This window comes from Coregonus lavaretus, assembly GCF_964263955.1.
Source record: "Coregonus lavaretus genome assembly, chromosome: 25".
Classification (NCBI taxonomy): domain Eukaryota; kingdom Metazoa; phylum Chordata; class Actinopteri; order Salmoniformes; family Salmonidae; genus Coregonus; species Coregonus lavaretus.
Genome location: NC_140012.1, coordinates 23,695,653 through 23,716,849, shown reverse-complemented (window position 1 = coordinate 23,716,849; position 21,197 = coordinate 23,695,653). Strand labels below are relative to the sequence as shown.

General features: G+C 44.8%; 1 pseudogene across 1 annotated transcript; it reads right to left on the bottom strand.

The window, feature by feature from the left end:
• Positions 1–564: 564 nt before the first annotated feature.
• LOC311100568 (lethal(3)malignant brain tumor-like protein 2) lies at positions 565–20,585 on the bottom strand (annotated as a pseudogene). Its single transcript has 13 exons — positions 20,556–20,585; positions 19,418–19,541; positions 19,041–19,282; positions 18,697–18,779; positions 4,281–4,398; positions 3,938–4,071; positions 2,244–2,313; positions 1,859–2,126; positions 1,712–1,773; positions 1,414–1,518; positions 1,182–1,330; positions 922–1,004; positions 565–789 (listed from the first exon to the last, which is right to left on the bottom strand). The product of its transcript is annotated as a lethal(3)malignant brain tumor-like protein 2 (transcript).
• Positions 20,586–21,197: the final 612 nt, after the last annotated feature.

Below are 21,197 nucleotides of genomic sequence, written 5' to 3'. Positions count from 1 at the left end.
TGGTGAGCTGTATGTTGTGATTTTGGCAGTATCCCTTGGGTAGAATGGCATGGGAGGAAGCGTGGTAGCAGAACCAGTCAGACCCATCACCTGACACATCTGTGCCATCAATGCCCACCATGAGGTAGCCATCCAACAGCACCTGAGAGAGAAAGAGACCTGTTTCATCAGGTTGAATCACTAGTCTGCTAGCTAGAAGTAGCCATTATAGCGAACTCCTGTTACCTTGTGTATAGTGGCCACACAGATGTTGCCCAGGTTTAGAGGGTTAATGGCCTCCAGCTTCATGCCCACCACAAAGAAGCCTCCTTCCATGTACATAGTCCTGGGCTATGGGGGGGTCATAGTTAGGCATAGCGGTGCTATGAAAGGTTTACAGTCATGAAACAAACATTTGTGGCATGCAGAAACACTGTGCTCTATTTGTGCTTCTTTGGCCGACTCCACTGGTGTAAGTTTGTTGTCATGCCAAAATGCCAAAATGTCAAAATGTCAATATAACAGCAAATAGTGGGGCCTGTGTGTGCGTGCATGTGCTCGTATGCGTGTTTCTCCACACATCCCTCAGTTCTTACCTGGTCCAGTGGGTAGCTGGAGCTTGTATCCGGTGACCTCACACCAGCCCACAAGGTAGATATCTGGTGACTGGATGTCCACCCACAGGTCAAAGTCTGGCTCCCAGCCATCAAAGTGCAGCAGCCAGCCCACACAGCGCCTCACGGTGGCCACGCACACCAGGTCCACTGCCTCCAACTTAATGTTCTGAGCAAAGCCGTGACCCGAGCTGTCCTGTAGAACACACGCACACCATAGATGCAGAATTAGAATAGTGTTTCCCAAACCTCTCTTTGAGTACGAATAAGCCAAAATACTGTAAGCTGGGCACCTGTATGATACTTGGTAGGTAAAAAGCGCTGTTACCGTGTTGAAGAGCCATACTGGTGCTGCTATGGTTCCATTCTCCTCCAGGTATTTGGCCCAGGTGAAGATTTTCCAGTCATAGCCTGGTGGAGAAGATGAATATCCCACTGGTGTAAGGGATATGACACAGCATGGGGAACCACTCACTTCATTCTTATCATATATTCACCAAGCAGGTGGTGTTTGCCCCAAAAAGTAAACCAGAGCAACAAGAAATAGGAAGAGAGCGAGAAAGTAGGGGAGAGAGAGTATGATATTACCAGGGAGTGGTGAGCTGTATGTTGTGATTTTGGCAGTATCCCTTGGGTAGAATGGCATGGGAGGAAGCGTGGTAGCAGAACCAGTCAGACCCATCACCTGACACATCTGTGCCATCAATGCCCACCATGAGGTAGCCATCCAACAGCACCTGAGAGAGAAAGAGACCTGTTTCATCAGGTTGAATCACTAGTCTGCTAGCTAGAAGTAGCCATTATAGCGAACTCCTGTTACCTTGTGTATAGTGGCCACACAGATGTTGCCCAGGTTTAGAGGGTTAATGGCCTCCAGCTTCATGCCCACCACAAAGAAGCCTCCTTCCATGTACATAGTCCTGGGCTATGGGGGGGTCATAGTTAGGCATAGCGGTGCTATGAAAGGTTTACAGTCATGAAACAAACATTTGTGGCATGCAGAAACACTGTGCTCTATTTGTGCTTCTTTGGCCGACTCCACTGGTGTAAGTTTGTTGTCATGCCAAAATGTCATCTATAGATAGATATTGATTAATCTGATCAGTCTATACACTGACTTTCTAAAACAGCATGGGGCCGCTGTCACAGTACACCTTACAGAATGATGCGTCGTCAACATCTGGGGAAAAATATCATCAACCTTCAACTTGATCAACATTGAAACAAAAAAAAAACACTGTGTACGGGTTGGTTTAATCCCGTACCAGTTGGTTTGATGACATGGCCCACTTTAATGGACCAGTCCACTGGGTGCAGTAGGGGACTCCACATATGGCACCAGAAGTCAGAGAGGGGCTCCCCTTGGGCCTCCTGCTCCCTGTCATCATAGACAAGTTTGAGGCGGCCCCCGGTCACAGTGTCCACCACCGCCAGCCGCATCCGGCTCACCAGAGTCCGGTCCACCACCTCACATGCATCCCAGTACGGAACGGACACTTCATACTCTCTGCCAGCTGTGTGTGTGTGTGGTAGTGAGTGAGTGAGTGAGAGAGAGAGAGGAGAGACACAGGCAGCAAGAAGGGAGGGTCATTAGGGGCAGCGGTGGAAGATGTTGGTTCTATCACAGAGAAAAGGCAGTATGTTTGTCACAAAAGAGTTCTGGCTCCAACCAGCCAGTTCATCAGGTACTCCTTCCAGTCTGGGATGTTCTGGTGCACAGCTAGAAAGGGGACACAACCAATATATTGATAAACTAGCAAAAATTCCAAATTTCCATCATGTTCTTATAATTATTACACCTCTTCAGATACTGCTTTAAAAAAGCTGGCTCGTTCCCCACATGCGCAAAAAAATAAAGGGAACACTAAAATAACACATCCTAGATCTGAATGAATGAAATAATCTTATTAAATACTTTTTTATTTACATAGTTGAATGTGCTGACAACAAAATCACACCAAAATTATCAATGGAAATCAAATTGATCAACCCATGGAGGTCTGGATTTGGAGTCACCCTCAAAATTAAAGTGGAAAACCGCACTACAGGCTGATTCAACTTTGATGTGACTAAAGCATCCGCCAACTCCTGGACAGTCTGTGGTGCAACGTGGCGTTGGTGGATGGAGCGAGACATGTCCCAGATGTGCTGGTCTGGGGAACGGGCAGGCCAGTCCATAGCATCAATGCCTTCCTCTTGCAGGAACTGCTGACACACTCCAGCCACATGAGGTCTAGCATTGTCTTGCATTAGGAGGAACCCAGGACCAACCGCACCAGCATATGGTCTCACAAGGGGTCTGAGGATCTCATCTCGGTACCTAATGGCAGTCAGGCTACCTCTGGCGAGCACATGGAGGGCTGTGCGGCCCCCCAAAGAAATGCCACCCCACACCATGACTGACCCACCGCCAAACCGGTCATGCTGGAGGATGTTGCAGGCAGCAGACGTTCTCCACGGCGTCTCCAGACTCTGTCACGTGCTCAGTGTGACCCTGCTTTCATCTGTGAAGAGCACAGGACGCCAGTGGCGAATTTGCCAATCTTGGTGTTCTCTGGCAAATGCCAAACGTCCTGCACGGTGTTGGGCTGTAAGCACAACCACCACCTGTGGACGTCGGGCCCTCATACCACCCTCATGGAGTCTGTTTCTGACCGTTTGAGCAGACACATGCACATTTGTGGCCTGCTGGAGGTCATTTTGCAGGGCTCTGGCAGTGCTCCTCCTGCTCCTCCTTGCACAAAGGCGGAGGTAGCGGTCCTGCTGCTGGGTTGTTGCCCTCCTACGGCCTCCTCCACGTCTCCTGATGTACTGGCCTGTCTCCTGGTAGCGCCTCCATGCTCTGGACACTACGCTGACAGACACAGCAAACCACCTTGCCACAGCTCGCATTGATGTGCCATCCTGGATGAGCTGCACTACCTGAGCCACTTGTGTGGGTTGTAGACTCCGTCTCATGCTACCACTAGAGTGAAAGCACCGCCAGCATTCAAAAGTGACCAAAACATCAGCCAGGAAGCATAGGAACTGAGAAGTGGTCTGTGGTCACCACCTGCAAAACCAGTCCTTTATTGGGGGTGTCTTGCTAATTGCCTATAATTTCCACCTGTTGTCTATTCCATTTGCACAACAGCATGTGAAATGTATTGTCAATCAGTGTTGCTTCCTAAGTGGACAGTTTGATTTCACAGAAGTGTGATTGACTTGGAGTTACATTGTGTTGTTTAAGTGTTCCCTTTATTTTTTGAGCAGTGTATATATATATATATATCATTATTTTTTTAACAGACATTTCACCTAAAATTTTAATACCTATAGTACTCTATATTGTGGAGGTCACTCACCCTGTGGTGGCACCAGCAGCTTGCCGGTCTTGGCACCCATCCGATGGGGTACATGTCTCCAGAGCCCAGGCTGCACCAGAAGTCCTGGCTACTGTCCTCCTCAAAGCCCTCATACCTCAACCGAGCTTTGTAGCCTGGAAAACAGAGGGAGGAAGCGTTAGACCAGAGAGAGGTAAACTGTAACATACAGTACTTGACAAGAAACATATCAGGTTTGAGGTCTCAGTATGATTCCTGAATGGAACCTTATTCCCTGTATAGTGCACTCAAAAGTTGTGCACTATAATGGGAAAGGGTGCCATTTCAGATGTGCCATCAGTCAGTTTCAGTGTATTTGGCTGACCTGCAAGTTGGATGATGCTGGCGATCCAGTAAACCTTACTAGGCAGGATGGCACTGGTATTCAGGACCTCCACCTTTAACCCCACTGTGATGTCATCCCACTGGGCACATAGCGGCACCTGCAGCGTTGGGATCAGGGTGGGAAATTAACTTTTTGGTCCACCAGCCACTGTGACAGGTAGATTAAAAAATCTACCAGCCACTCAGAATTTTTACCAGCCAAAATATGTTTCCTCTATAATTACACAAAAAATTTAATAAAAAACGGATGAGCATGCATTGTAATGTTTCAAAACAAGAAATGTATTACTAGTATGAAGTAATGTGGTATATTGCTTAATTTAATGTTTGTGACCTGCATCTTTTAACCAATGTATGTTCAAAGAAATCATTCAGATACATGATACAATACTAAAAACAGATCAACAGCTGATTGATCAATAATCAGCAATGTGCCTGCCCTGCCACAAAATGCTGAGTGATACAGCTTATTTATTATTATAGTTCAGGCAGGGCCTTAACCAGGGTCTGAGTTTTATTGCTGGTCTGGACATAATTGAATAAGTACAGAGGGATCTGTTAGCAGAAACATAATTTATTAACAAAAAGTAAACAAATGAGTTTGCTTTACAGAACCGTTTTACAGCTAATTTCCTGCAATTTTACACATTTTGCCATGGGGTGGGGAAACATTTGTGCAGTTTTAAAGCTATGGCATAAGCCATTTTGGCATGACTTGTGCCATGTTAATATGATATCTGAGTGAGTGTGACTAATAAAATAATTTACAAATCTACATTTTTTTACTGACATGGGCAAATTGAGCGACTGTCAGTGACATATAACAAGAGGAAAACTGCTGATTCACAACTAAGTTTCGAAATTGGACCTTGTGTATTCTACTATTCTAACTCAACAGAAAGGTGAGACCCCAACTGAGTTCCAAAATAATACTATTATTATTTTATTTTTTATTAGAAGAAATTACGGAAGTCCGGACCTCGGTGTCCTCATATGTAGTTACGGCCCTGAGTTCAGGGCTCTACGCTGACATTTTTTTTACAGGGAGTACATGATTTGCTCCTAAAGTAGAAATGTAGAAACACACAAATAAATCTAGGAGCACAATTAAAGCAGGCAAGATGATCCCATCTCACCTCCGCTATTTTTATTGTCTATGGAGCACCTGGCCCAGGCAATTTGACAATCGAAAGGAATTACACAACATCTCTCAATTCTATGGATTGCGTCATCTCATTATACGCCAATGATATCTTACTTTATATGGACAATGTATCTCAATCCCTCCCAAATGCTTTGAAGATCATTAGCAAATTCAGCTCCATCTGAAGTTCTAAAATAAATCTAACCATATCTACCCTACTGCCTCTCAAGACCCCGATGAAGGACTCTTTCTCTATTTATGGAATCCCAATCGTTTCCCATTTAAAATATTTGGGAATATATATATATATATATATATATATATATATATACAGTACCAGTCAAAGGTTTAGAACACCTACTCATTCCAGGGTTTTTCTTTATTTTTACTATTTTCTACATTGTAGAATAATAGTGAAGACATCAAAACTATGAAATAACACATGGAATCATGTAGTAACCAAAAAAAGTGTTAAAACAAATCAAAATATACTTATATATTATATTTGAGATTCTTCAAAGTAGCCACCCTTTGCGCTGATGACAGCGTTGCACACGCTTGGCATTCTCTCAACCAGCTTCATGAGGTAGTCACCTGGAATGCATTTCAATTAACTGGTGTGCCTTGTTAATGCGTTTGAGCCAATCAGTTGTGTTGTGACAAGGTAGGGGGGGTATACAGAAGATAAGCCTATTTGGTAAAAGACCAAGTCCATATTATGGCAAGCTCAAATAAGCAAAGAGAAACGACAGTCCATCATTACTTTAAGACATGAAGGTCAGTCAATCTGGAATATTTCAAGAACTTTGAAAGTTTCTTCAAGTGCAGTTGCAAAAAGCATCAAGTGCTATGATGAAACTGGTTCTTATGAGGACCGCCACAGGAAAGGAAGACCCAGAGTTACCTCTGCTGCAGAGGATAAGTTCATTAGAGTTACCAGCCTCAGAAATTGCAGCCCAAATAAATGCTTCACAGAGTTCAAGTAACAGACACATCTCAACATCAACTGTTCAGAGGAGACTGCGTGAATCAGGCCTTCATGGTCGAATTGCTGCAAAGAAACTACTACTAAAGGACACCAATAGAAGAAGAGACTCGCTTGGGCCAAGAAACACGAGCAATGGACATTAGACCGGTGGAAATCTGTCCTTCGGGCTGATGTGTCCAAATTTGAGATTTTTGGTTACAACCGCCGTATCGTTGTGAGACACAGAGTAAGTGAACGGATGATCTCTGCATGTGTGGTTCCCACGGTGAAGCATGGAGGAGTAGGTGTGATGGTGTGGGGGTGTGGGGGTGCTTTGCTGGTGACACTGTCTGTGATTTATTTAGAATTCAAGGCACACTTAACCAGCATGGCTACCACAGCATTCTGCAGCGATATGCCATCCCATCTTGTTTGCACTTAGTGGGACTATCATTTGTTTTTCAACAGGACAATGACCCAAAACACACCTCCAGGCTGTGTAAGGGCTATTTGACCAAGAAGGAGAGTGATGGAGTGCTGCATCAGATGACCTTGCCTCCACAATCACCCGACCTCAACCCAATTTAGATGGTTTGCGATGAGTTGGACCGCAGAGTGAAGGATAAGCAACCAACAAGTGCTCAGCATATATGGGAACTCTTTCAAGACTGTTGGAAAAGCATTCCAGGTGAAGCTGGTCGAGAGAATGCCAAGAGTGTGCAAAGCTGTCATCAAGGCAAAGGGTGGCTACTTTGAAGAATCTGAAATCTAAAATGTATTTTGATTTGTTTAACACTTTTTTGGTTACTACATGATTCCATATGTGTTATTTCATAGTTTTGATGTCTTCACTATTATTCTACAATGTAGAAAGAATAAAGAAAAACCCTTGTATGAGTGGTCCTCTGTAGCTCAATTGGTAGAGCACGGCGCTTGTAACGCCAGGGTAGTGGGTTCGATCCCTGGGACCACCCATACGTAAAAATTTATGCACACATGACTGTAAGTCGCTTTGGATAAAAGTGTCTGCTAAATGGCATCTTATTATTATATTATTATTAGGTGTATCCAAACTGTTGACTGGTACTGTATATTTCCTTCCTTAGATAAAACCATTGCCAGAAACTTTAACAGAATGCTCAAATCAATTCAATCCGACCTTAGTAGATAACTAACATCTAGCCTTGGGCTGTATCCAGATTTTCAATATTGTCATGCCGTCCTTAACTCATACTGGGATAGACAGTATTACCGGCATAGCACACAAGGGGGCGCCATAAACGCAAGAAAATACAATTGGGTCTCATTCTTTTCCAGAATGTTAGCGAAATTAGCACAAACTAATAGCGAAATCACATAGACGCTGTTAGCTAAATGCTAATATACGAAAAATAACAAAGAAATTGCAAAGACAGGCAAATCCAGCTCATAAAGTTATACAAGCATAGCTAGTAGCTACCAAATGTCATTTTCGGTGAGTATGGAAGCTATTATAAGATATCTGATGGCAAACATTTTGTACTGAATTGCATACAAATGTAATTTCATCATGATATATCTGTTAAACAATGTAAACTATGCTTTGGTCCTATTTCTGGTCACACAATCTCTATTTGGCACAAGATTTTAAAACAGTGTATTTTATTTATTTTAACTAGGCAAGTCAGTTAAGAACAAATTCTTATTTACAATGACGGCCTACACCGGCCAAACCCTGGAATCGAACCAGGGGGTCTGTAGTGACGCCTCAAGCACTGAGATGCAGCACCTTAGACTGCTGCGCCACTCGGGAGCCCAACAAAGTAACTGGGAATCAAAATGGCATGCCCATACTCCAATATTTCACAATAATGCCTTGCGATCTGGAGGGCGGCCTTTTGCATCCCCCCAATGGCCCATATGCGGAATCCATATCCTTGCCGATATCATGGACAGTAATGGCTTGAGAACATTCCAAGATTTGAAAGACACCATGCAACTCCTTTTTTTTTTTTTTTTACAACTTTGGTCAACTATGCTGGCCTATGGAGCCCCTTGCAAAACCCAACTACCGAACCATCCAATGATGGGATTTATAAATCAATCATCTTGGCTCCCAAAAAGATTGATCTCAATAATACAGTGCATTCAGAAAGTACTCAGACCCCTTCCCTTTTTCCACATTTTGTTACGTTCCAGCCTTATTCTAAAATGGATTCAATAAAAAAAAAATCAATCTACACACAATACCCCATAATGACAAAGCGAAAACAGGTTTTGAGAAATGTTAGTGTAGCCGGCGCGGTCTGCTCGTTGCCGACTACTGCGTTGTGTTCCGGTGCACTGAAGACAAGACACTGGCGTACTTGAAGGCACTTTATTGTGTACAACTCTCTCAATCTGTTCAACATCAAGGAGAGAAAATGTTCAAAACTCTACCCTCGACCAGAATCCGCCTCTCTCAGTCGAGTAGAATGCAGACTGAGTATAATCACATTCAAAAATACAAGGAATAAAATACAACATAATTGGAAAATAAACATCGCATCTGGTGTATATCTTATGTATGTGTCATATTGCATGTTATCTCTGCCAAAAACTCTGAGCTTTTAGCCTTTACATTAATACTGTGCAACATTAAATAAACCATCTTTCAAATAGGTAATACATACAGTAATATGCACGAAGCAACATGTAATCCTTCACATTTGAGCTTTTCAGTGCCATTAAACACTAATCAATACATGAAAACATTTTAAATGAACACATATTTTTAACCTGATATAGGGAATACATACCTGTTCAACATCAAGGAGAGAAAATGTTCAAAACTCTACCCTCGACCAGAATCCGCCTAACATAAAAAGAACAACGTGGGCTTCAACACAAGAGGATAGAATGACGATCGATAACTTACAGCTAAACAAAACACGAGGTTAGCTAAGTTAGCAATTTCTCAAACTCTCAAAAATAGCTAAATTCACGACACAGCTTGATTAAATGTATGTACACTCATCATATAATATACATACAAGTTACTATGTGCACTGAAATGTTTTAGTTTTAACAGGTATATCAAGTTTATGTCACGCCGAAGTGAACACATACCTCTCTCAGTCGAGTAGAATGCAGACTGAGAAAATCATGAGACAACTCCGCATATAACCAAACCAACACTCTAGAGGGCGCACTTACACAACTAACTCTCCCAATATCTGTAAACTACACGAAATGCTGAACAATACAATATTTTGGTGAAATCAACTCACAAAATAAAATAAAAAATAGAAAATGAACGGTTGCAAAAATCTGTAATTCTTTGACCTGTTACATTCACCCCTCTTTAATTTCACCAAAATCCTTCGCACGTCGAGGGTGGAAAATAACCAAAACCATATAGAATAAAACTCTTGTCCACTTGGTCCAAGATAGCCCTGGGACTCCATTTCCCATATGCAGCGTATAAAGCTACTTACAAAGTAAGTTAAAAGAAAACAGCAGTTGATCAGGCTACTGCCCCTTCTAGTGAATATGATGCCTTATACACCATATGAAATCTTGGAACACTTTCCCTCCAATATGAACATCTCATGACCCAGGTCATACTACTGGTAATAAAGAAAAATATCTTAATCTCAAAAATGTATCTAAAATAAAGAACGGAAAGACAGTGACCTTCTGACTCCTGTAACAAAACCCTTGGTGAGTGGTTTTTGCACCATGTTCTCTATCAAGCGATCGACTGCCTTAACAACCCTGCCAGTACGTGTTCTGACAACCTGACTTTCAAACCCTTGTACTTGGGAGGGTATCTGACTATCAATCAGTGTAACAGGTGAATTGACGTCCGAAGACCCTGTCTCATCTAAGTCAGGAACATCAATTGGGGCAACAGAGTCAGTGTCAGTCATGTGCAAATCAGGGGGGTCACTGGAATCCGACAAGTCTCTCACAGGTGAGTATTCATTTTCCCCTTGGCCTCTGACCTCTTTAGACTGGGCTCTCGTGGGTGTCAGTTGAACAGACTTCCTGGACAGAGAGTGGGGCATCTCCTTCTCCATCTCAGACTCATCAGCTTCTCCAATAGACTCAGAGGATGCGTTTAACCACGAACATGTACGGTCCTCAGAAGCATCTACTGCTAGGCCACTCAAAGCATCAACAGAAGGAGGCTGAAACTCACTGGCCACATCCGAGGCAGCTCCATTCATCTCTTCATCGCTTAGTTCTGGCATGGGCAAGAAGCTCACGTCCAACATCAAATTCCGATGAACAACTTTTGTTTTCCCACTTTCGTCTCTGACTTTGTAAACGTGAGTCTGAGGGTTCCGGTCTATGATGGTATACATAGTGGCTTCCCACTTATCCGCTAACTTCCTCTTCCCTCTCTCTGCTTTATTAGCTAACAAAACTCGGTCGCCAACGTTCAAGTGGGTTCCACGAACTCTCTTGTTGTAGCCATCAGCTTGATGTTGCTGTCCTTTCCTCGCATGCTGCTGAGCTATGTCGGCAGCCACATGGAGGTTCGCCATCAGTTTCTCTGCATAGGTCTTATAATTCACCACGACTGGATCCCTCAAGACTTGTTTGAAGACCATGTCTACTGGGAGTCTGGGGACTCGACCATACATCAAATAGAATGGAGGATATCCAGTTGTTTCATGAGTGGTGGCATTATACGCAAAAGTCAAAGTCTGTATCTGTTGGACCCAGTGTTGCTTAGCTGTCAGGGGTAGGGCACGCAACATACTGCCAAGTGTCCTATTGAACCTTTCGGTTTGCCCATTTCCCATGGGATGGTATGCTGTTGTGTGTGTTTTCATAATCCCTGTGAGGCTGAGGAGTTCAGCTATGAGTTTGCTTTCAAAATTGGCCCCTTGATCAGAATGTATTCGCTCTTGGAAACCGTAGATGCAGAATACGTTATCCCATAACTTCTTTGCTATTTGCTTTGCAGTTTGGCTTATGCAGGGAAAGGCATGAGCCAATTTTGTAAAGTGGTCTGTTATGACTAACACATCGACAGATCTTTGCTTACAGTCCTCAGCACTCCAAAAATCAATGCACACCAGCTCCATGGGTGCCGAAGTGCGAATGCTCTCCAAGGGAGCTCGGGCAGCTGGTTCAGGGGTCTTTGCAAGGATACAGCGTTAGCAGCATTTCACATATTCCTTGATGTCTCTTCCCATTTGCGGCCAGAAGAAACGCTGTCGGGCGAGGTGTGCTGTTCTAGCCTGCCCTTGATGCCCAGCGAAATCATGCACACCAGCGAGAGCTTTGGCCTTCAAGCTAGCAGGCAGCACAAACTGATACCTCTTCTCTCTGCTTAATGGGTCTTTGGTTACCCTATATAGGACTCCGTCCTGGACTTTTAGATGATGCCACTGCTTGCACAGTGTCTGGGTCGTAAGAGCTAACCTCCTCCTCCCTCGCCTAGGTGGTGGCTCACCCCTCTGAATGAGTGGCAGGACTTCCCTGATAACTGGATCTATTTTTCTCAGCTCGCCGATGGAGAGGGCTGGAAGTGTGTCTTGTTCTGAGGGCACCGCCTGGGGAAGAGCATTGAGAAACTGTGTTGCTCTTATCTCTGCTCCCCTTTCCCACTCTACATGAGCTTCACAAGCAGATTTCACATGAGAGGGTTCTTGACTGCCGGCCAGCCTGTCTTGAGTGGGGTCCATAGTTACACAGCACCCTGCATCATGTGCCTGGAGACACTGGGTCTTACTCCGGAATAGATCTTGGACTTTCTCCTCTTTGGTTCCCTCCGCCTCGGCCAAAAGACTTCCATAGGGCTCACTGATCAACCTTTGGCTCACTGATTTAGCAAACGGATCTCTACTCAGGGCATCTGCCACAATGTTCTTTACCCCAGGAATGTGTTTGATACTGAAGGTGTAGGGGGAAAGCTTTGCCACCCACCTCTGTTCGCAAGCGTCAAGTTTTGGTTTGGTCATTATATAGGTCAAAGGATTATTGTCGGTCCATACTGTAAAAGTGTGGCCTTTCAACCAGTGGCTGAATTTTTCACAAACACTCCATTTGAGCGCCAAGAACTCCAGTCGGTGAGCAGGATACCTCTTTTGTGAGCCAGTAAGGGTCTTGCTGGCAAAGGCGATCGGGCGTGCCTTCGTTTCTCCTTCTGGTATCTGGGACAGAACTGCCCCAAGGCCATCAAGAGACGCATCAATGGACAGAACCAAGGGCTTAGAAAAGTCTGGATGGCTAAGGACCACACAATTCAGGACCTTCCCCTTAAGGCCGGCGAAAGCGGAATCGCAGTCAAGGGTCCAATCCGCAGGTTTGAGCTTTCTGTAGACTCCCGCATTCTGACTGTACTTCCCGGCCTTTCCTCTCCGTTTCTGGCCAGCTGTGAGAGCAAACAGGGGTTTTGCGATGGAGGAGCAATTTGGTATGTAGTGTTGGTAATAAAATACCATCCCCAGGAACGACTTCACTCTGCGAACTGAAGGAGTGCAGCCATCATCTTCCATCAAGTCCCTCTTTGACATTTTGGTGATGACTTCGACCTTCTCTGGGTCAACAGCAACACCGTCACTGTCAACGATGTGTCCGAGAAACTTCACAGATCTCCGCAACAGATGGCATTTTTTTGGACTCAACTTTAGATTGTGCTCCCGTAGCCTCTGGAAAACAACCTCTAATCTGCTGAGGGCCTGCTGTTCATTGGGGGCAAATATCAAGAGATCATCTAGGTAGCACAAGAGACTGCTGAAGTTAAGATCGCCAAAGATACTCAGCATCATCCTCATGAAGGACACTGGACTGTTGCAAAGCCCCTGTGGCATTCTGTTATACTCGTGCAGGCCTAATGGTGTTGTGAAGGCGGTATACTTTTTGTCCTCCTCATGCATGGGCAAGTTATAAAATCCAGACGTGAGGTCCATGGTGCTGAAGACAGCATTACCGCCAAGGGCAGCCAAGCAGTCCGATTGATGGGGAAAAGGATGAGCATCCTTGATAGTTCTTGCATTCAGCCATCGAAAGTCTGTGCATATCCGGAGGTCGCCATTTTTCTTCCAAACCATCACGAGTGGAGAAGCATATTCACTCATTGATTTCCGTATGATTTCCTGTTCCTCCATCTCGGTGAGAACTTGGCGCAGCTTTTGATAGTGGGCTGGCGGCACTCTGCGATATGGAAGACGGAAGGGACGGTCGTCAGTGAGGCGGATCCTATGGGCAAAGCCCTTGGCTTCTCCACAGTCAAGATTATGCTTTGAAAATATATCCTGATATTTCTCCAGCAATGTCACAAGTTGGAGCTTGGTGGAGGGGCTCGCTTCACAATGATCAATGTCGACATTTCCTAGACCAGACTTCTGCAGTCTGTCTTTCAGGTCACCGTTGTCGTCCTGTTTCACATGAGTCACTCCAACAGAGCCAGCATCACTCTGACAGGAACCCTGGAACAGTGTGAGATCTTCAGCTGCAACACAAGTAGAGACGTCTGCAAGCTTGCTGTTCCTTTTCAGTGTGAGTGGTTTGTCTGAGATATTAGTGATTTTCATGGGAGTCCAGCCATCTCTCCATAGCGGTGTTACCACTCTCCCCACCATAATGCCCCGAGGCACACACCTGGAGGTTGTAGGCTCCACCATAACTGTACTCCCAGGTGACTTGGGTATATTACTTGGCAGTCTTCCCCACAGCAGGTACTCTTGTTTGGGAAGGAGAGTCACCGCCTGAGTTAGCTTCACTGTCCCTACTTTTCCTGGGACATCTTCACCCCTCCATCTTGTGAGACTGGTCATCATTTCTAGAAACTGTTCGCCATCTGGAGACCCTTTTGTGTTGCTCGAGATAAGTGTCCAATAACTGTTCTCGTTTTTCAGCTGATGCAGTACACGTTTCAACATGTTGGTGCCTACTATTATGTCGTCTTTCTGACCAGTGATCACCAGAACTGGGACCATGCACTTTACCCCATACAGACTTAGTTCCATGTCATACATGCACTTGGGGCGCACTTGTACTCCTCCACAGCCAACAAGGATGATATGCTGTGAGAGTTCTTGATGTGGGGTCAAGACGCTATCCGATAGTAGTCTCTGCTCTGCCTCTTCACTTATCGTGCAGGCCATTGAGCCTGTATCGAGGAGCCCTTGCAACTGAGCACAGCCATTAACTGTCACCGGTGCGTGAAATAACTCACTGAACGTCTCAACTCTGTGAATATTCTGAACAATTACCGTGCAATTATCAGACATTGCTTTACAGACATTGACATACATCTCCTTCAATTCTTCACTTTCTTCAAGGGTTGAATCTTCAACGCTCACACATCCCCTTTCCGTATGTGAGCTATCTAGTTTAAACTGGCTCCACCTTGCTCAGAGTTAGGTGGTGTGTGCGCTAACTGTGGCTGAGCGTTAATTCTTGGCCGGCGCTGTTGGCATTCTCTCTTCCAGTGGCCGGGCTTGTAACAGCCCATACAGAGGTTCGCCTGTCTACAGTGTGCAGTAGTTGAATGTTCGGCAGACTGACAGACTTTACATCTACTCTGAACAATGGCTGCTGGCCCCCTGCTTGGTGGCACGACTGCTGTTGTGTGTGCCGTCTGCTCTAGCACACGGTTCAGCAAGCCAATGAGAGACTGCATGCAGATGCTCTCTGTCTGAGGAGAGGATGGAAGCCCCATTGCCTTTGGGTAACCAGTAAGGTCTGTTGGGTTTTCAGCAGCGACTGTCTCTGTGGTTAATGCCTGAGCATGTGCACCAATGTTCTTTGGCCGATAAGATTTGGCTTGACACATTGTTCTAGCCTCTCTCTGATGTTCAACGAGGTGTTCCTGAATCTCATTTGCTGTCCACTTTTCAGCTGTTTTGCACTTTAGGACACTTGCAAGAGCGGGGTCGGGACAGTGTTTCACCAGCATCATTGTGACTTCGTGAGAGGGGTCCTCAATGTTTCGCCCCTGCCTTCTCAGACACTCATCTGCGACATCCACAGCCTTGTTCAAGCGTATCCAATAGTCCATGGGACTTTCTCCGGCCAGAGGAAGTGTGTTATAGAAATCTGCTAAAGGCATAGAGGAGTAGGTTAACTCACTGAAATGTTGTTTCAGAATATCAAAGACGAGCTTGGAGTTCTCAGCTGGCTGCAGCGATGGCATACTGCGCAGGGTAACTTTAACAATGTCTCTAGCCTTTCCCATTAGTCTTGACATTATCTCCTGGGAGTGCTCTTGCGGGTGTACACCCCTCTTATTCAGGTAAACGCTCATAATCTCTTCCCACTCATGCACTGTGTGTTTGTCTGTTCCATCACCCCTGAAGTACGGCGGCTCTTTGACATCTGTCTTCATGACTAACTTTACTCCTGTTATGTTCAAATCAGACTGTCCATATCCTAAGTTCAGGCTAGGCGTAGGAGTGGTTTGGTTATCTGCACTACCAACAGATCTCTGTAATTGGCTAGCAATGTTCTCTCCTATTTCATGAGCTAACTGTGTGATGAGACTCCCTAGGTCTGCAGAACTCACATGTGAACTAGACACTGGCTGACGTGGAGAATGTTCATCTGTTTGGGTGTGAGTGTATGAAAATGCAGGACGGCCCACTGAACTAACGCTGCTTGCAATGTCTGGAGCATCTCCTAAACTACGCATGTGTGGTGCGGGGGAATATTCATCAGTGCGTAAGCGTGTGGACGAGAGTACAGGTCTGCCTAGTATACCAGCACCCCTAACCGGCGTGCTCTCCACCCTACTCATAAACCTGCCCCTCCCCAGGCTTACCCCTGCAGCATCTCCAACACTAAATGGTGTCTGCGCATCCTTACCATCAGTCATTTTTTTTTAAAAATAGAAAGTTGTAATAGACTATGGTAATGATATGTGAATCACCAGAACATGTGAATATGAAAAATTTTTGTAAAATGATAGAAGTAGCTGAGGTAAGCAATTAAGAGCTACAATTTACACATTAATGTTTGCCCTTATACTTGTCAACGTTCCGAAGAGGTTCCTACTCGTCACAGCAACCACCGGCGATCACCCTGGCGATGATCTGAAGCGAAGATATCCGGCGCGGTCTGCTCGTTGCCGACTACTGCGTTGTGTTCCGGTGCACTGAAGACAAGACACTGGCGTACTTGAAGGCACTTTATTGTGTACAACTCTCTCAATCTGTTCAACATCAAGGAGAGAAAATGTTCAAAACTCTACCCTCGACCAGAATCCGCCTCTCTCAGTCGAGTAGAATGCAGACTGAGTATAATCACATTCAAAAATACAAGGAATAAAATACAACATAATTGGAAAATAAACATTGCATCTGGTGTATATCTTATGTATGTGTCATATTGCATGTTATCTCTGCCAAAAACTCTGAGCTTTTAGCCTTTACATTAATACTGTGCAACATGACATAAACCATCTTTCAAATAGGTAATACATACAGTAATATGCACGAAGCAACATGTAATCCTTCACATTTGAGCTTTTCAGTGCCATTAAACACTAATCAATACATGAAAACATTTTAAATGAACACATATTTTTAACCTGATATAGGGAATACATACCTGTTCAACATCAAGGAGAGAAAATGTTCAAAACTCTACCCTCGACCAGAATCCGCCTAACATAAAAAGAACAACGTGGGCTTCAACACAAGAGGATAGAATGATGATCGATAACTTACAGCTAAACAAAACACGAGGTTAGCTAAGTTAGCAATTTCTCAAACTCTCAAAAATAGCTAAATTCACGACACAGCTTGATTAAATGTATGTACACTCATCATATAATATACATACAAGTTACTATGTGCACTGAAACGTTTTAGTTTTAACAGGTATATCAAGTTTGTCACGCCGAAGTGAACACATACCTCTCTCAGTCAAGTAGAATGCAGACTGAGAAAATCATGAGACAACTCCGCATATAACCAAACCAACACTCTAGAGGGCGCACTTACACAACTAACTCTCCCAATATCTGTAAACTACACGAAATGCTGAACAATACAATATTTTGGTGAAATCAACTCACAAAATAAAATAAAAAATAGAAAATGAACGGTTGCAAAAATCTGTAATTCTTTGACCTGTTACATTAGCACATTTTTCCATTGATCATCCTTGAGATGTTTCTACAACTTGATTGGAGTCCACCTGTGGTAAATTCAACTGATTGGACATGTTTTGGAAAAGCACACACCTGTCTATTTAATGTCCCACAGTTGACAGTGCATATCAGAGCAAAAACCAAGCCATGAGGTCGAAGGAATTGTCTGTAGAGCTCCAAGACAGGATTGTGTCGAGGCACAGATCTGGGTAAGGGTACCAAAAACATTCTGCAGCATTGAAGATCCCCAAGAACACAGTGGCCTCCATCATTCTTAAATGGAAGAAGTTTGGAACCACCAAGACTCTTCCCAGAGCTGGCCGCCCGGCCAAACCGAACAATCGGGGGAGAAGGGCCTTGGTCAGGGAGGTGACCAAGAACCCGATGGTCACTCTGACAGAGCTCCAGAGTTCCTCTGTGGAGATGGGAGAATCTTCCAGAAGGACAACCATCTCTGCAGCACTCCACCAATCAGGCCTTTATGGTAGAGTGGCCAGACGGAAGCCATTCCTCAGTAAAAGGCACATGACAGCCTGCTTGGAGTTTGCCAAAAGGCACCTAAGGGACTCTCAGACCATGAGAAACAAGATTATTTGGTCTGATGAAACCAAGATTGAACTCTTTGGCCTGAATGCCAATCGTCACGTCTGGAGGAAACCAGGCACCGCTCATCACCTAGCCAATACCATCCCTACGGTGAAGCATGGTGGTGGCAGCATCACGCTGTGGGGATGTTTTTCAGCGGCAGGGACTGGGAGACTAGTCAGGATAGAACAAGGCTGTAATGTAACAAAATGTGGAAAAAGTGAAGGGGTCTGAATACATTCCGAATGCACTACACTTCCATTCATTTGTTTTTTACTGGTACCTGGCTACCGTACGTGTTCGTGAGAGTCTCATCTTTCTATAGAGGGGTCATAACAGTTTGTAGGCCAAACCGTTCAGACGCTACAGACGTGTTTGTGAGAAGGCCGGTTTTCGGGATGTCTCATGGTCTAACAAACACCGCTCTAGCTCTGCCACCTTTCACCACAGATGCGGAAGAGCGACATCGGCGGATGCAGTAGATTTCTCTAGCTTAAATTGACAGATTTTGATGGGGATTTTTGTATTATGCTAATTAGATCGACTCTCGGGGGTTAACATACTAAATGTTTTGCTATGCAAATTTTTTATGGAATAGGTTCAGATAGGATAAGTGCAGAGTTAGGCACAGGTCTGAAGCAGGCCACTGAAGCAGCGAGAGAGTCTGCCTCCTCCAGGTAAGCACCCCAGTCAAAGCTTCCTGTTGCTGCAGCTATATAGCAAGAGGGAAAGGGGGTCGATAATACTGGACAGGAGGTCTCAGAGAGAGGAACTAAATGTTTCACCTCTCGTAACTTACATAAAATGATTCCGAGTATTTTCCTTCCTGGCTGCAATGGTGTGATGTTTTAACTAACATTGTTTATGTATGTGTTCGTCAATAATGTGGCTTTTCGACTATAGAAGCACAATAGTCTTTAGATCAAACACGTGTAAAAACCCAGAAATGGAAAAGTCCTCTAAGTGGTCTCACCATCCTGTCCAGCAGAGCTGGAGCTGTTGTCCTGACTACTGCCCAGAGAGGCAATCATGTTCCCCATGGGGGGGGGGGGGGGGGGGGGGCCTTCCTTCTCTCTCTCACCTGCAGCCGTGCCAGGATAGAGGACTTCTTGCAGTTGGAGGAGTAGGCTCTGGAGCAGGAGACGCTGCAGAAACGCTTGGTCTTGGAATAGAAGGTGTCTCTGGTCCCACTGAAACCACACATCTCACACACTGCTGTGGAGGGAAGAGGATGAGAATATGTTACAGACAGGATCGTGGTTTGGTGAGCCGTGATTGCCTGGACCCAGAAGACTTGCGTTAGCTCCCTGATTAGCTTGAGATCAGCACGCTAACACAGTCTTTCCTCACCTGGTCCGTCATCTAAAGTAAGAGCCGAGTAGTCATCTCCAAAGGAATCATCCATCTCGTTTTCATCCTCTTCGTCATCATCTTCATCGTCATCCTCCGCATCAGTGCCCCCCTCAACATCCTCCTGTGAGAGAGGTTGGGTGAGAGAGAGAGTCATGTATGATTTGAACTATTCTGTGATATGGAACTGTGCTTACAGCTAAAAAATAAACAATCAGTTTTTACCATCACAGCTGATCAATTTATATTATAAATCTACACTACATGACCAAAAGTATGTGGCCACCTGCTCGTCCAACATCTCATTCCAAAATCATGGGCATTAATATGGAGTTGGTCCCCCCCTTTGCTGCTATAACAGCCTCCACTCTTCTGGGAAGGCTTTCCACTAGATGTTGGAACATTTCTGCAGGGACTTGCTTCCATTCAGCCACAAGAGCATTAGTGAGGTCGGGCACTTATGTTGGGCGATTAAACCTGGCTCGCAGTCTGCATTCCAATTCATCCCAAAGGTGTTCGATGGGGTTGAGGTCAGGGCTTTGTGCAGGCCAGTCAAGTTCTTCCACACCGATCTCGACAAACCATTTCTGTATGGACCTCGCTTTGTGCACAGGGGCATTGTCATGCTGAAACAGGAAAGGGCCACAAAGTTGGAAGCACAGAATCGTGTAGAATGTCATTGTATGCTGTAGCGTTAAGATTTGCCTTCACTGGAATTAAGGGGCCTAGCCCGAAACATGAAAAACACCAAACTTTACAGTTAGCGCTATGCATTGGGGCAGGTAGCGTTCTCCTGGCTTCCGCCAAACCCAGATTTGTCAGTCGGATTGCCAGATGGTAAAGAGTGATTCATTACTCTAGAGAATGCTTTTCCACTGCTCCAAAGTCCAATGGTGGTGAGCTTTACACCACTCCAGTCGGTGCTTGGCATTGCACATGGTGATCTTAAGCTTGTGTGTGGCTGCTCGGCCATGTAAACCCATTTCATGAAGCTCCCGACTAACAGTTATTGTGCTGACATTGCTTCCAGAGGCAGTTTGGAACTCGGTAGTGAGTGTTGCAACCGAGGACAGACAATTTTTACACGCTACGCGCTTCAGCACTCGGCGGTCCCGTTCTGTAAGCTAGTGTGGCCTACAACGGCTGAACCGTTGTTGCTCCTAGACATTTCCACTTCATAATAACAGCAGTAACAGTTGACCGGGGCAGATCTAGCAGGGCAGAAATTTGACCTAACTGACTTGTTGGAAAAGTGGCATCCAATGACGGTGCAACATTGAAAGTCACTGAGCTCTTCAGTAAGGCCATTCTATTGCCAATGTTTGTCTATGGAGATTGCATGGCTGTGTGCTCGATTTTATACACCTGTCAGCAACGGGTGTGGCTGAAATAGCCGAATCCACTAATTTGAAGGGGTGTCCACATACTTTTGTAAATATAGTGTATGTTGTTGCATGGTGCAACCATAGAGATCCTATTCAAGTATTCTAATTCCTAATTACATGGTTGCAACATGGTATTTCAGATTTGATAGCATATCCATCATTTACCACCATGCATGCAGTTGCAATTCTGATTTAACCAGATACATTGTATCATATTTGTGTTGCATTGCAACAGAGGCTATTGAAATACACAATTTTCATCCCTTGCATTTTTCCAGAACCTGTCGATAATAGGCTATTCTATTCCCAATAAATTGCAGCTGCGCTGGTGTATTTTTTCGCATCACCTCTTCGCCCACACCACAGCCATTTATGTTCACCTTATGCTAAGGGTG